The sequence below is a fragment of the Trachemys scripta genome, chromosome 2, assembly GCF_013100865.1.
Source record: "Trachemys scripta elegans isolate TJP31775 chromosome 2, CAS_Tse_1.0, whole genome shotgun sequence".
NCBI classification, from domain to species: domain Eukaryota; kingdom Metazoa; phylum Chordata; order Testudines; family Emydidae; genus Trachemys; species Trachemys scripta.
In genome coordinates this window covers 160,447,495-160,463,045 of record NC_048299.1, presented here as the reverse complement: position 1 = coordinate 160,463,045, position 15,551 = coordinate 160,447,495, and the positions used below count along the sequence as shown (strand labels likewise).

Here is a 15,551-nt window from a genome sequence, read left to right as displayed (position 1 = left end):
GCTATTCACGTAGCTGAAGTTGTGTATCTTAGGTCAACCTCCCCCACCCCCCATAGTGTAGACCTAGCCTTAGTGCCATTTTCCTTGAAAATGTATTGCTGCTTCTGATTATGTTTGCTTTCCCCCATCTCCAAAGTCAAGCACAAGCCAGTAGAAATATGTCCAGAAAGATTGTAATGCAGTGTAAAGTCACAAGCATATGAGATTATATTTTTACAGTTGCCCTGGCAGATAACATTGGAGAGGAGAGGGGGGAGGGATTCCCTGAAATATTTATTAGCACATTTGGGCTGTTTAAGGAAACTATCCAATTAGATCTCTGCTGCCAGACCTATTACAAAAAAATGTGTTTATATCAGTGAAGAAGGAATCTACTTGATTTAGATCTCCAGCCCTCCACTCTCTTCACACATGCAAACTTATTGACTCAATTGCCTTTAAAAGGCTTTTTTTTAAATAGCGATACACTATTATCCATAGCATTATACTGCTCGTGAGCAGCTGTTAATCAAATTTATGGATTACTTAAAATAATAGGAAAGCACATGCACATGGAACTTACTACACACCAGATATTTCACTCTAGAAAATGCATGAAATAAGCCTTTATCTTGATGGGGAGAGTTATGTTTATTTTGATTAAAACTAGGGACTCCTACCCAAACTCCATCCTGAATTATGATATTTCTAAGGTGCTATTAAATATGGTCCCATGAAAGGATGAACAGAAACAATGCTATATATGTATTTGTACAGATGCACAGTACATGGGTGTGTGTATGTGTGTGGTCATTAACTATTCCTGAACTGGCATCCTTTCCCTTCCAGTTTTGTTTCAATAACTGTAAATTAAACAAAGGGCTGACTTTACACTCAGTAAGCAATTTGGCTACCTGATCCTCCTTTAGAGTGATAGCAAAACCTTAAATCCTAGGTGTCAATAAAAAAGGTGCCTCGTCGTCTCTTTTTGGATAAAAGTAGCAGATCTGGCATCAGGCTGGGCATAATTTTGGTCATTAAACTTCTTGATCTTTGAATGTCAGCAGGAGTCACTTGGGTGACCATCCACTTGCACTTCCAAAGTACTGCATTTAACTCTCCATAAAATATGGATTTTATTGCAGCAGTGACAGGACTTCTTTCCATAGTCCCTGACCGCTACAGGGACTGCTTAGTTCTTGCTGCAACTCTTTGCACAAGACGCATATATCAGTGTGAGATTTATTTATATATAAAATATTTCACTATATAACACATAGAGATAGGGTGACACCAATTCCTTAGACTCATTTACTACTAGGTATGAATTCCATGTCTTTCTGTAACCACACACCCCCTGTACCTTCCCCACCCCATCATCCCATAAAGAAGTTCACGAGTGTCAGTTTCTAGACGGCTCCAGCACGACCCCCATCCCCCGGCCCGACTTATCCTTCTAGGACGCCCCTAATTTCAACCGCGCTCCACGCTCAGTTCTGCTGCGTCTCAGCTCTGCCTGGCGACCTACAGAGCGTTCTTGCCCCGCGTTCATTGCAATCGCTCACAACCTGCTCTTGGCTCCCGTAGCCTAGGTAGCATTTCAGGTACTTTCTCACCAAGCTGCTGCTGCTGCTGCTCCCCCCCGACCCCCTCCCTTCCTTTGGCCAAAGTGTTTTGCTAGGGCCATGAATTTGCAGCAAGACGCCGCGTCTCTTTGCCCTACTTAAAATGACACCAAATGCACGCCCCGCTAAACACGTTCATTGCCAGCGCTCAGCGGCTGCAGCGCCCGTCCAAACTGTGCCTACCTCCAGCGCGCACACCCAGCGGCCGGGGCGCGCAGTGCCCCGCTCCGGCACCGAGCTGGCAACTTTGCCAAAGAAGTGGCTTTCAGGAGCATTCACACCCGAGCAAACAAAAGGGAAGGCAGCTGCTTGCCGGCTGCTCCTCCGTTAAACTTGCCCTGAACCAGTCCAAAGCCTGATCTCCTTACCGGTAAGAAGAGAAGGGAAGAGGACAAGTGCTCAGCCTCAGGCAGTAATACAGTGACCAGCGTGGAAACAGTGCTCTGCTCTGCCTGCTGTCCTCCACGCTGCCTGCTACCTCCACTGCTGGATCTACTCGCATCTAAGTGGGGCTCGCTCTCTCCCAGCATCACTTTTAACTCTGGCATGCAGGGAGCCGAAGCCGAGGGGGCTCTCTATCTGATTGGTTTCCATTCAGTGCTCCTGATTAATAAAAAAAAAAAAAAAAAAAAAAAAAGGAAACATCCCTCCCTCACACACACACACATACAGTGCTCTGCTGCCGCTTCTGCAGCAGCACTCAGTATGGGAGGGTTAAGGGCTGGGGGAAAGCAGGCACTTCCAGACACACAGTGATTTGCAAGTGAATGCGGTGGGAGGGTACAGGGGGGAGGGCTTTGTTAAAGACCCCCCCCCCCCCCATAGACTGACTCTGTTTGAAGCCTAAAGCAATCAGCTCTGTCTAATCTGCTGGTAGTGATAGTAAAAGCAGAAAATAGAAAAGAGGTTAAGACATGCTCATAACTTATATTTGGGTGCGTCTGTTTGAGGGGTGGGAGGGAAAGGGATATTTAAGCCTGAAATGAAATTTCTGCCTTTTTTTTTTCATCAAAAATGACTGCATTTTTTTCCCTGCTATCCTGACTTCCTGGACCTTCAAATCATGAATTCCCAGTGAAATACTACTTTGCATAACAGTACATAGAGGTGGTGGCGTGTGAATACATACCTGCAGCTTCTGCCTAGGTTATGTGGACAGCTCATAGAATCATAAAAACGGTCTGCCCTGTGGGGCACAAGGCAGGGGTGTTTGTACCGCACCTAGCACAGTGTAGCTCTGAAAGGAGGCTTTGGGTAATAAATATAAATATGATGACAGAAATTAATTGTTAGCTACATTTTGCCTGTCAGGAGCCTAGTGCATCCCCCTTACACATATATCATTGTTCCCTATAATAGTGTTTTTCTCGTGCTTTGAACAGTTTCATTGTTAATGTTGCAAGCTGTGCAGCTTCTAACACTTGCTTTGGAGAGGATTCTATAGCCCAGTGCAGGATTATTATTAATCTTTTCCCTGATTATTCAGCCTATAATTTTGCCTTTCTCAATTTCTCTTTGTTACTCCCAGTTACACCCCGCAGTACAAACCCAAGTTATTTTTTCCCCCATCCTAGTGGAAAATGGTGTGCTGAGTTTCTTGGAGGTGGTCCTCACAGCCCAGGGGAGGTGGGGTTGAAGTGGCCTGAGTTTCAGCAGTCTCTTCAGGCCTGCCATATAGGTCACACCACAGCCTGGAATCTCTACAGTGCTGGGGCCCTGCCCCCAACATGCCCCTCCTGCCTCCAGTCCCAACCCTCCTATGCCAGGCGTTGTGAAGGGATCCTTGAAGACAGCCTTAAGGTGTCTTCCCTCAGTCAGACATGGCTTTTAGGGCCCTTTTAGCTTGGTAAAAAGATGAGAACAGCATAAAGTGGCCAGAGTGAGGTTGAGAATGTCACCCTTAGTCTACCTTTCAAATATTTGCTGACCATATTTATGCAAAGGAGCGGTAGCAGTCACCGCTTAGCCAAGCTGCACCTGTTTAAGCATTTTAAATTTCCTCATAGATCATTCCTCTCGGTACGTGGATCCTTTTGGTCATTCTTCTTTGAACTTCCTCCAGTTTCCCAATATCTTTTTGTTAATGAAAAGCCCAGGACTAAATGCAATATTCCAGGTTCAGAACTTTCTATGGAGACAATTCTCCCTCCCTGCTTTTTGACAGAATGGATATGCAGCCTCTGTCTTTTGCTGCCATGTCACATTGTAAATGTCTTACAGTGACTCTGAGATCTCTTTTTGGTATTAGTCTTTCCCTCATGCTGAATGGATGTAATCACGTTGTTTTTCCCAGTTTCCTTAGACCGCTTTTCATTTTTCCAAGATGGATTTCTGCACTGTGGTGAAAAGTAAGCAATTTCTCCTTTATGTACTCAGTGTGTACTCAAAAGAATCTGCATATAGATATGGAATAGCAACTAACAATTGCACTTACATGGATATGTGAAGAGGTTTTTTTCTTTTTGTTTTCAAGGTGACCTTGTCAAGGTCGTGTTCTACCTCCTCGTCATTCATCATTTAAATACCATAATGATATTAGAATTCCCATACTGGATCAGGTCATTAGTCCATGAAGTGTCCTGTACCTGACACCTGAGCTGAGTGAAATGTTCAGCTAGCCTTATAAAAATTACTCCGAAGTCAGCATTGTCTGAAATTGACAGCACTGTTGCAGAGGCCAAGAATTTAGCAAGATTCAAAGAAGGATTGGATGTTTATGTGGCTAACAAGAGTAGCCAGAGTTGTTACAGTTAATGCTCACTAAAAGAGTAGTGGATGGGAGATAAAAAGCTTATTTTTCACATTTTAAACCAATCTCCAGTTATTAAGGATTACGATGAGACCTTCAGGAGAGGGCAGGTTCTGCCATATCTGCCTACTGCCGGGTTCTTACATCTTCCTCTAAAGCATCTTGTGTGGGCCACTGTCAGAGACAGGATACTGGAATAGATGGACCAGCATGGTAGTTCTTATGTTCCTATGGCTTGAATTTGAATTGTCTATGAATCTGTCATTATCTCCCAAATTTGTTAATCATGGGTTAGCTGTCCTGTGAACTTTCCTCCGCCCAGCTTCTTCCATAGTCAGTGTGCCTGCCAAGCCCCAAGAAATCCTGGCATCCCAATCCAAAAGGAATCTAAGATAAAAAGGTGGGATCTAATGCTGATTTGGGGTGAAGGAGTGTCTCGGGGTAGGCAGAGGCCAGCTATGGTTCTCTGTATGTTCCTGACCTGGTAAACCAATTTACAGATCTTCATTTGCAAATCCTTATTTGAACTGAATGCTGCAGAATTCTCATTGTTCTACCTGATGAGCAGTTTAATATATCTAATACGGGGGGTTCTCAAACTGTGGGTCGGGACCCCAAAATGGGGCCCAGGCTGGTGTTGGCCCTGGGCCCTAGCAAGTCTGAAGCCCAAGCCCCACTGCCTGGGGCTGAAGCCCAAGCCCAAGCTCCACTGCCCAGGGCTAAGGTTACATGCCCCCCATCCAGGGCAGAAGCTCTTGGGCTTTAGCTTTGTGCCCCCCACCCCTACCCCCAGCAGCAGGGCTTGGTCGGGCTTGGTCTTTGGTCCCCCCTCCTGGGGTTGTGTAGTAACTTTTGTTGTCAGAAAGGGGTCATGGTGCAAGGAAGTTTGAGAACCGCTGATCTAATACATCCACTATCCTATGGCTGCATCGTGCATTTTTAAGGGGATGGTCTGGATGATTTAATATGCCTTTCCCATCACTATTTTCTGTGATCCTCCAGAGGAAGTCAGAAACCTTCCATAATGCACAGCTCCAGTTTCCTTCAGTGCTGCACAAGAAGGGAAAGAGATTTCTGGCTTAACACTGCAAGCAATCAGCTGATGCCAGGAATTATGAGGCTAGAATAATATTATCTTTGCATTCCATAACTACCAATGTTATTGATGGTCACAAAATTATCTATATCTTTAAAAATCCAGACACGCTGTGTTTGACCCATTGACCTTCTGGTGTAATGAGTTCCACAGGTGGGCTACCCACTGCATAAATATTTCCTTTTGGTTTGCTTACATTTATCACCCCTTACTTTCAAAGAGTGTCTCCTTATTCTTGTGTCGTGGGAGCAAGTGAAAGGAAGCACCTGGCCAGTTTTCACAATATTTTTCATCATCCTAGGTATCTTAATCAAGTTTGTAATTTTTTCTCCTTCCCAAACTAATTAACCCCAGTCTTTCAAAACTTTAAACCCAATTCTGTAAACAATTATTCATGTGCATATAGCTATTCTCATTTGAAGTCCCGTTGGACTGTATATGGGAATAACAACTTGCACAACTGAACCAAGTATTTTGCATGTGAAACCCACTCAGCATTTTTATTACTCTTTTCTGGACATTTCCCCTTTCTGTTACCTTTCTTGAACAGATGCAACCAAAGTTGGGCACCAAAATTAGTCCAATGAATTATAATGCATCATTCTGTTTTGATATCTTTGGCATTGTCATCCTTTTAGAAGAGAAATATTTAATGTAACACTAAGGATATGTCTATACTACGAAATTAGGTCGATTTTATAGAAGTCGATTTTTAGAAACCAATTTTATACATGTCCACACTAAGCGCATTAAGTCGGTGGAGTGCATCCTCACTACCGTGGTTAGCATCTACTTAACAGAGTGGGGCACTGTGGGTAGCTATCCCACAGTTCCTGCAGTTTCGACTGCAGGATTCTGGGTTAAGCTCCCAATGCATGATGGGGCAAAAACATTATTGCAGGTGGTTTTGGGTACATGTCATCAGGCCCCTCTCCCTCCGTCCCTTCGTGACAGCAATGGCATACAATCGTTTCACGCCTTTTTTCCTGGGTTACCTGTGCAGACGCCATACCACGGCAAGCATGGAGCCTGCTCAGCTCACCGTCACTGTACGTCTCCTGGGTGCTGCTGGCAGACGCGGTACTGCATTGCTACACAGCAGCAGCTCCTTGCCTTCGTGGCAGACAGTGCAGTAGGACTGATTGCCATTGTATGTCTCCTGGGTGCTCCTGGAAGACCTCGGTGAGGTCGATCGGGGCACCTGGACAGACATGGCTATCCTCCTCTTAGAGCACCAAATGGGAGCCAGAGACTCCAGGTCATTCTCTTCTTTAAGTTTCATCTCATGGAGATTCAGTCCTGCCTGGAATATCATGCGAGCTGGAGGCTTCTGCCTCAGGCTGTTCTCCCAGCCGGCAGCACCGCACGGTTGCACCTACCCCAGCCTACCCCTTGCTCCCATAGCTCATGAAGCCTGGACAGTAGTAAGGAGCAGTTCGACTATAGGCTGAGCAAGTGCAGAATGGTGATAGACTGTGCCTTTGGACGTTTAAAAGCTTGCTGGTGCTGTTTGCTGACTAGGTCAGACCTCAGACAACCAACATTCCCATTGTTATTGCTGCTTGCTGTGTGCTCCATAATATCCGTGAGAGTAAGGGGGATGGCAGAGTGGGAGGTTGAGGCAAATCACCTGGTGTCCAATTTTGAGCAACCAGACACTAGGGCGATTAAAAGAGCACAGCAAGGCTCGCTGCGCATCAGAGAAGCTTTGGTGTGACAGTTGTGTGTGTTTCTCTTTGATGCAAACCCACCCCATTTGTTGATTTTAATTCCCTGTAAGCCAACCACCCTCCCCTCTTCGAAATAAAGTAAATATTGTTTTGAAACCATGCATTCTTTCTTTATTAATTAAAAAAAGAGATAATGGACAAGGTAGCCCAGGTGGGGTGGGGGAGGAGGGAAGGACAAGGCCACATTGCTTATTGTAGCCACACTAAAAATCAAACTGTTTGAATGACAGCTTTCTGTTGCTTTGGCCATCCTCTGGAGTGGAATGGCTGGGTGTGCCCAGACCCTCCCCCCACGTTCTTGGACATCTGGGTGAGGAGGCTATGGAACATGGGGAGGAGGGTAGGCGGTTATGCAGTGGATGCAGCGGGGGTCTGTGCTCTTGTTGGATTTCCTGCTCCAACAGACGCTTCATCATGTCTGTTTGCTCCCCCATTAGCCTCAGCTTTGCGTCCTGCCTTTGCTTTTCGTGCTCACTTAATTCTTTCCTGGCCTCTGCCACTGAATGCTTCCATGCATTAAGCTGTGCCCTATCAGTGCAGGTGGACTGCATGAGCTTGTAAAACATGCGTTTTTCTCGCCTTCTAATCTGCGATAACCTCAGGGACGGAGATGATTGTGGGGGGGGGAGCGTAGAAACATTCTACGCTCTACGATTCTGGGGGGACTGCATGGTCACCTGTGCTGCTGAGTTCATCACACTGACCAAACAGGAAATGAAATTCAAAAGTTCCCGAGGCTTTTCCTGTGTAACTGGCTAGTGCATCAGAGTTCAAAGTGCTGTCCAGAGCGGTCACAATGGAGCACTCTGGGATAGCTCATGGAGGCCAATACCGTGGATTTGCGTCCGCACTATCCCAAATTCGACCCAGCAAGGTCGATTTTAGCGCTACTCCCCTCACTGGGGAGGAGTACAGAAGTCGATTTTAAGAGCCCTTTAAGTCGACAGAACGGGGTTGGTTGTGTGGACGCATTCATTTTAAAATCGACCTAATGCAGCTAAATTCGACCTAGCCCCGTAGTGTAGACCAGAGTTAAATTGTAGCTTACCTACCATGCATCCAACCAAAGCTTCACAAGCCCTTTCTAGTGGTTTCTACACCATTCCGAATGTAGGTATGACTATGTGGTAGACTGGTCAGAAATTTGCCGATGGAACAGTTTTATATTGGAAACTTGACGGAGTTGAAATGTTCTACAAGATCATATTAATTCCATCAAAACTTCTGATGGAAACCTGCCTGGATCTTCACCCTCCTCAGGTCCCTGAGTCCCCAAGTTCCATGGCTCCCTAGGTTTCCAGGTTCTCCATCTGCATGGTGACTGGCAAGTTTCCAGGCAGCCAGATCCCCAAGGAATCAGGCAGCCTTGAAGCAAGTCAAAAAATTCAATTTTGGTTCTCCCAAAATGAATTTAGCTCCTGCAAATTTCAAATTTTTGGCTTTTCATCCTGATTTCAGATGAAATCAAAATTTTTCATGAAGCGAAATTCTGTTTTGTCTGGTTATCTCCAGCACTGATGAGAGTGTGAGTTAGGAGGACAATTGTACCAGAGCCCCAAGCTCAGGAGAATCCCCAAAACATCTGTAATGGCTGTGTGTTAATAAAGTGAAATGAGAGGTAGTGGAGCGCCAGCGAACATGATGATGTATCAGAGCCACAAGTTTTACTTGATGGGCCTCGTCACCTCTGTTATGACTCCCACTGTAGATATTTCTGTGCTGTTTTGTGTACATCTGAAGTGTGCCAAGACATCATGAAATGTATTTATTTATTCATTCATTTATTACATGATTATCATTTAAAAATTGAACAATCCTCATCTGAACATCCCTCCCCCCCACCTCAAATTCTTCCTCTGCCTTCTCATGATGACATTTGTGTAGGGATGGGAAAACCAACCCCAGCCTTTTCATGAAACTCAGATTGACTTGGGTATTTTCCAAAAAAATGTCACACACCTCTGAATTTCCTGTTTATCCCAATTCCAATAGTAGTGAAATATCACAAGAAAAGTTGTTTTTGTAGTGTTTATCATTCCACTACTACACGACATCTCATGAGAGTACTAGCTAAAGAGAGTCTGCTAAGCTTTACATAAACACACACATTTTGGGTTGTTTATCTGAACTAGCATTTGAGGTTCATCCCTGACCAATTTTAAATTTATGTTTATAAGATTTACCTCCATATTCTTACATCTGATTCATTGATCCCAACAGACCCAGGAGAGTGTGGACATCACAAACACAATGGAGCGAAGACATTGGGTGTTTTAGTGCCAAGGCAGGTCAATGAAGTTATAATGGCTCTCATCAGCATTCCAACAGCCTGTTGGCATTTCCACTTTCAGTAGAATGGCTCTTAGAATGCAAAACAATTTTCTTGCCTTTTAAAACACCATGAAATCAAATAAATCCTTTCAAGTTTGATGTTTAAAACCAAAAGCACCAACTGATCAGGATAAGCAAGGGGCAGATACATCTGCACTAATGGGGTAGTAGCTGGTTGAAGGTCAGATTAAATTCTTCTAGCTAAATAATGATTACAAGTCACAATCAGTTTATGACCAAATTCCACCATAAATCCTTAGAATCTTGGTGGTTTCCCTGTCACTGGTAACATGTTTATCAGTGATCCTCTCATTCTGATGTTATAGTAGCTATTAGTCATGGGCATAAGGACTGAGAGGATGAGCTGGAGATGTCATCCCTTCCTCAGGTAAAACTTTGTTTTCTCCTTGCTAACTTATTTCAATGATGTTAAAGTACAGTGAAATATTGCTAGCTTTGTCAGATGTTGAGAGTTTGGGAACATTTTATGAAATTTTCATTTATTTTCATGAAATGCTTAATTTTCCAGAATGGTCATTTATTGTAAAATACTCAAAATAATACTGCAGAGCTGTTTTGTTGGCTAGGGGGGAGGAAGTGACCCTCTTATTCCCTGAATCCCTGAAGCTAGCAAAAAGCCAAAACATAACTGCTTTGCTTTTGCAGTGCATTTTATTGTGATCATTATTTATTTGTGTTACAATAGTGTCTAAAGGTCTCAACTGAGACCAGAGCCCCATTATGCTAGTCACTCTACAAACATATTGACGGAGAGAGAGTCACTTCCCCAAAAAGCTAGCGGTCTAAATAGACAAGACAGAAAGCGGTTGGGAGGGGAACCAGAGAAGTGAAGTGACTTACCCAAGCTCACACATCAGATGACTGACGGCAGTGTGTATCCAGCAGAGCTCATTGCCTCCCTGCTTTAGTCCTTCCCAAAGTTCTGGGGTTTGTTTGTGTTTGTGTTTTGACAAAGTCTTCCACCTCTCAAATGATATAGCTGAAAAATCAGAATCCCTCATGGACCCCTCCCCCACCAATTAGATCCTTCCATCTCAAGACTATTACATACTCCAAACTTGTATGGAAAATACTACTAAACTGTGTGTGTACATGAGAAAAAGAGGAGATTAGTGTGTATAGACAAGATATTTTAGATCCTTTTGAGTGTTTTCTAATATGTATTTCTTCCATGAGAGATGGACTTTGGGTTATGAATCCGAATCCAAGAAGGAAAAAAAAAATGTGTAACTCCACTGAATTCTGTTGAATTTATCCCATGACAACTAAGAAAACCTGCCTGTGCTGATGGAGAGATATGTAAAATAGTACCAATACAAATTTTAGAAAGTCTCTTAATATATTTCTGAAAGATTTTTTCTGTAAAATATGTAGCTATATACAGATCACATGAAGGTGAGGTAGATTTTTATTTGCACTCACTTGAGACGATCTGCAAAATTCACCCATGCTTGGGCCACTTGTGAGGAATAGACATTGAAAATGTATGCCAACATAATCTTTATACCACATCATCAGATATTCTGTATATGCAGGTGTGTGTGTGATTTGATTTATTTTTAGTTATGCTGCATACATATTATAATATAAATATATCTGGATTTGTATGCTCCTTCTTTGTGTAACGTTATGAGGAAAAATTGACTTTTTTTGTGAAGGAGAAGAGGCAGACAGATTGTGTTGTAATAAAACTAGTGACTACACGAAGCTGCTCAGAGATTTGCAGTGTTGAAATGGTCAAAGTTGCATGGTAAAGGCAACATATAACCTGGTTCTACAATTTGTCACCTGGATATCTCCAGCACCTATGCGGTATGTTTATATGCAGAGTCCGTCATAGATGGACATACCTGGTGCATGCATTTTGAATGTGTATCTATTTATGAATTTAATGCATTGTGGAAAATCCAAAGTAGTTCATGGGTTGATTTGGAATACATTACAAAAAATGAAAATGGAAGACTTGATCATATGACACGACATATATTGGACATGCTGTTTGATTATTTTTTTGTTGGCATTAGGCTCCAGCACAAGGACTGGACAATTCTCTTTTAACATAAAGATGAGAGTTTGTTTGAGGCATTTTATTTATTCCACAGTTACCTTTCCTCCTTCCTCACCAAGTGACTTTTCTTCTTGGATCCCTTTCACGACCTTATCGATCGCATCATCCACCAGCAGCACTTAGATCGCAATTAGCTTTGCCTAAAATTCAGGGCTGGCTTAAAACATAGTCACTATGGGCCTGTGGATGTGGCCCCAGGACCAGGAGTCACATGATGAGATCAGAATCTCAGTTTTCCTTTAATTAAAAAAAAAAAATCTTAGCCTTCATGATTGCAAAGGCCAAATTTCAATGAGAAAGATGTGCTGATTTAAACTGGTTTAGCTAAAAGGGTGCAAAACATTGAGTGGACACTCTTATTTAGCTTTAAGAATATCTTATTATTGACTTAAGCTAAATCAAAATAGGGCAAATTCAATCAATATAAGGCACTCTTAAAATGAAGTATGTGTCTATCCAAGGAGGTTGTACCCATTTAACTGGTTTCTAAGCTAGGTCTACACTACGGGGTGTGTCGACCTAAGATACGCAACTTCAGCTACGTGAATAGCATAGCTGAAATGGCGTATTTTAGGTCGACTTACCTGGCTGTGAGGACGGCGGTGAGTTGACCGCTGCCGCGCCGCCGTCAACTCCGCTTCCGCCTCTTGCTGCGGTGGATTTCCGGAGTCGACGGAAGAGCCATCAGGGATCGATTTTATCGCGTCTTCACTAACCGCGATAAATCGATCCCCAATAGATCGATTGCTACCCGCCGATTCGGCGGGTAGTGAAGACATGCCCTAAGATGACTTAGTTAATAGGTATAGCTTTCTTCTGTATTCAAGGCCAAAAGAAAAAGCCTGAAAATGTGAGAGTGTACTTGACGCTAGTCTGAGTCTGTAGGCTGCTGAAACAGCAGCCCCAAGAGGTATGCACTAGGGCTGGCCAGAAAACAAGAATTCTTTTTTGCAAAAAACTGAGGATTCAGCATTTGTTTTTGTTCCACATCAGAGTGAAACCAAGACCTTTTGAATTTTTGTGTGAAAAGAGAGAGACGCCCCCTTCCTCAAAAGGGCGCTTCCTTGGGATGTGGGGAAAAAAACAAAAAAACCCCCAACCCCCACATTTACTTTGCATTCAATGAGAAGGGCCTATGATAGAAAACATGTTGTCAGGACCCCATTTATTTACTTTCACAATTAGTAGCAAACTGTGATCGTTTTCTTGAAAATTACTAACACTCTGTTTTCTGCCATTTCACTGTCTCCTCTCCCTATACTTATTTTAAGAACTGCAACTTTGTGAAATCTACCTAGTTCCCATTAGAAGATGCTGTCTTGATACTGAAGCACAAAAACATTCTCAGCCCCCCCTTATTCAGGGAGCATACTTTGTAGAATAAGCCATATTGTGAGTAGAGTGGTAGACTCAGGCCTTACAAGAAAAAGACCATCTTGAATTTGGCTGGCAATATCCAAAATGGCAAAGTACCCATCAAAAAGAAACACCAGACTGAAGCTAAAACAGTGAGCTTTTGGGCTTATTGCAAGGGTCAGTTGTTCACAGTTGTTCTCGACAGTGAGGCTTCAAGTTCCTGTAGGCATAGGTGCCAACTCTGTGTGCTCCGGAACTACAGCACCCATGGAAAAAAATAGTTGATGCTTAGCACCCACCAGCCACAGCTATTCGGCAGTGCTGTTTGCTGGCGCCACAGATCAGCTAATTGGGAACATGGCCAAACAGCTGATTGGGGATGCTGCCAAATAGCTGATAGGCAGCTCGGGCAGGGGCTTGGGGGAGGGCGGAGACAGCAAACGTCAGGTAGGTGGGGGCCTTGGGAGGGGGCGGAGTGGGGGCAGGAGGAGGCGGAGCAAAGGGGGGGTCTTGGGGGAAGGGGCGGAGTTGGGGTAGGGCTTCAGGGCAGTGCAGGGGTGGAGCACCCCCGGGGAAAAGTAAAAATCAACACCATGCCCCATGGGTAATATAAGCTTAAGGTCAAGATTTTTAAACATGGGTGCCTCAGTGCAGACTCCTACACTGCTATTTAGAGACCTACATAAGTGGTGTGATTTTTTTTTTCAAAAGTGCTGAACACTCATCAGCTCCCACTGAAATCTTGGCCAAAGTGCTTAAGCCACAATTCAGCAAGTTACTTAAGCACATGCAGGACTCTAAGCAGATGAGGAGGTCTGAGTGAAGTCAATGGGACTGCTCACGTGCTTAAAATTAGCTATGGGCTCTATATACCTTGCTGAATCAGGGCTTTAGATTTTATGGTAATGGGTGCTATAATAAATCCCAAGATAGGTAAAGAGTTAGACATTCATTTGCAAGTTCTTCCTTTAAGTAGGTGAAGAAATCATTTCTGGATTTGTATTATATTTGCAATATTAATTGTCTTGTTTGAATAGTACTATTTTTTTCATATCACAACTCTTTTAAAGAAACTATTAATTCCTGCTATTAATTGAAAGATGCAGGGGATCCAGTCTGGATATAGTTTGCTATAGATTTTTAGGTTTCTTCTTGAATCATCTATATATTTTATTTACATAAAGGCATACAGGTACAATTGTTGGAGAAAAACACAGTTCTCACTCTCTTTTTGGGTGCAGCAAATAATTTATTACTTAGTAATGCAAATCAAATATTCCCTATGCCCTAGATCTTCAGCTGCTGTAAATCACCGAAGTGCCATTGTGTCCAGCTGAGCCTCTGACCCTCTATATTTATAGATACAAAAGAAGTTTGGTGGTATGCCTTTGGTTCTTTGTTACCGTAAACATTCCCCTTTCTGTGTATTCTGCCGCTAGTTCTGTCTTTGATAACATACCAGAGAAAATAATCCACGAACTATTTAGAGACAGCACACTGCAAAACTGAATTTCATTCCAAGGTGGGGGCTGTGGAGAGAGCAGAAGCTTCTCCCTTCCCATATTTTATAATTGACCACTCTTTATGATGCAAGAAAGAGAGATTCTGAGTTCAAAGAGGACTTCAAAATGTGAACCTGTCAGAACTGCTGCATTATATTTGCTTTGGATGGTGCATTAGCATCTCTAACACAGCATATGTTATTTTGAGTGATAGAGGTCCTATTGTGTAGGACTGGGGAAGAAAAAAACTAAAGTTTTGTATTAGTAAGCATGTGACTCAAAAAAGCAATTATCTCATTCTTTAAGGGCTGCAAAGTATAGTTGTAGCTTCTGACGAGAGTAAACTAGATGTGCACAGCTTAAAGGCAAACTGAGAACTTACAGATGAAAAGTTCAAACCTCTCTTCATTCCCCCTCCCTTCTTCACCACCCTTATGATCTCCCAGCAATAGTTTGAGAAAAAATCTGGGGCACTTGTTTCTCTTATTTCTTCTGGGTTGCTGTTTTATCTTCATTTTTGGTAGAGCAGTAATGATATCCAGTGGCTGCTTAGATGAATCACTGATGGATATTCCTTAGGGATATCCCAGAAAAATGCATCCCAGCCAAGACTTATTTCCTCAGTTCACAGTGTGAATTTGAAACATATATGCTGCCAACAGTGATCAACTCCTGCTACTGGTCAAGTTTCTATTATTGTTTCCTTCTGCTCCACTTCTTCAACCCTTCTATTTCCTTCATCCCCACTAGCAATTAATCATTGCAATGAATCTTTACTTGCTCTTGGGGGGAAAAATACACAAGAATTCTTTTCCACCTTTGCATTTTATGTGCAGAATGTTCCAATTCCTTTACTTCTTATATGGTTGCTGGCTTATGATGTGTTGATTTTTTTTTTTTTTTTTTTAGCATTTATAGGATTTTTTTTTCTTTCTTGGGTACTTTTCAAGAGAAAAAGAGGCCACACATTTCACTCTTGAAAATCTGAGAGTAATGGAGGCATAAACCAATGAAAAATAGAGTTTCAGATGCTCCCTGGGTTACGCAAGACCCAACTTACACAAATTCGCACTTGGAAAAAGTTCCATAAGCCA

General features: G+C 43.0%; 1 protein-coding gene across 1 annotated transcript in view; it reads right to left on the bottom strand.

The window, feature by feature from the left end:
• CDH6 (cadherin 6) overlaps positions 1-2,223 on the bottom strand; it is a 114,542-nt gene extending 112,319 nt beyond the window's left edge. The window contains exon 1 of the mRNA XM_034762063.1: positions 1,973-2,223. The gene's annotated coding sequence lies outside the window, so the exon portion shown is untranslated. The remainder of the gene's footprint in view (positions 1-1,972) is intronic.
• Between the last annotated feature and the right edge of the window lie 13,328 nt (positions 2,224-15,551).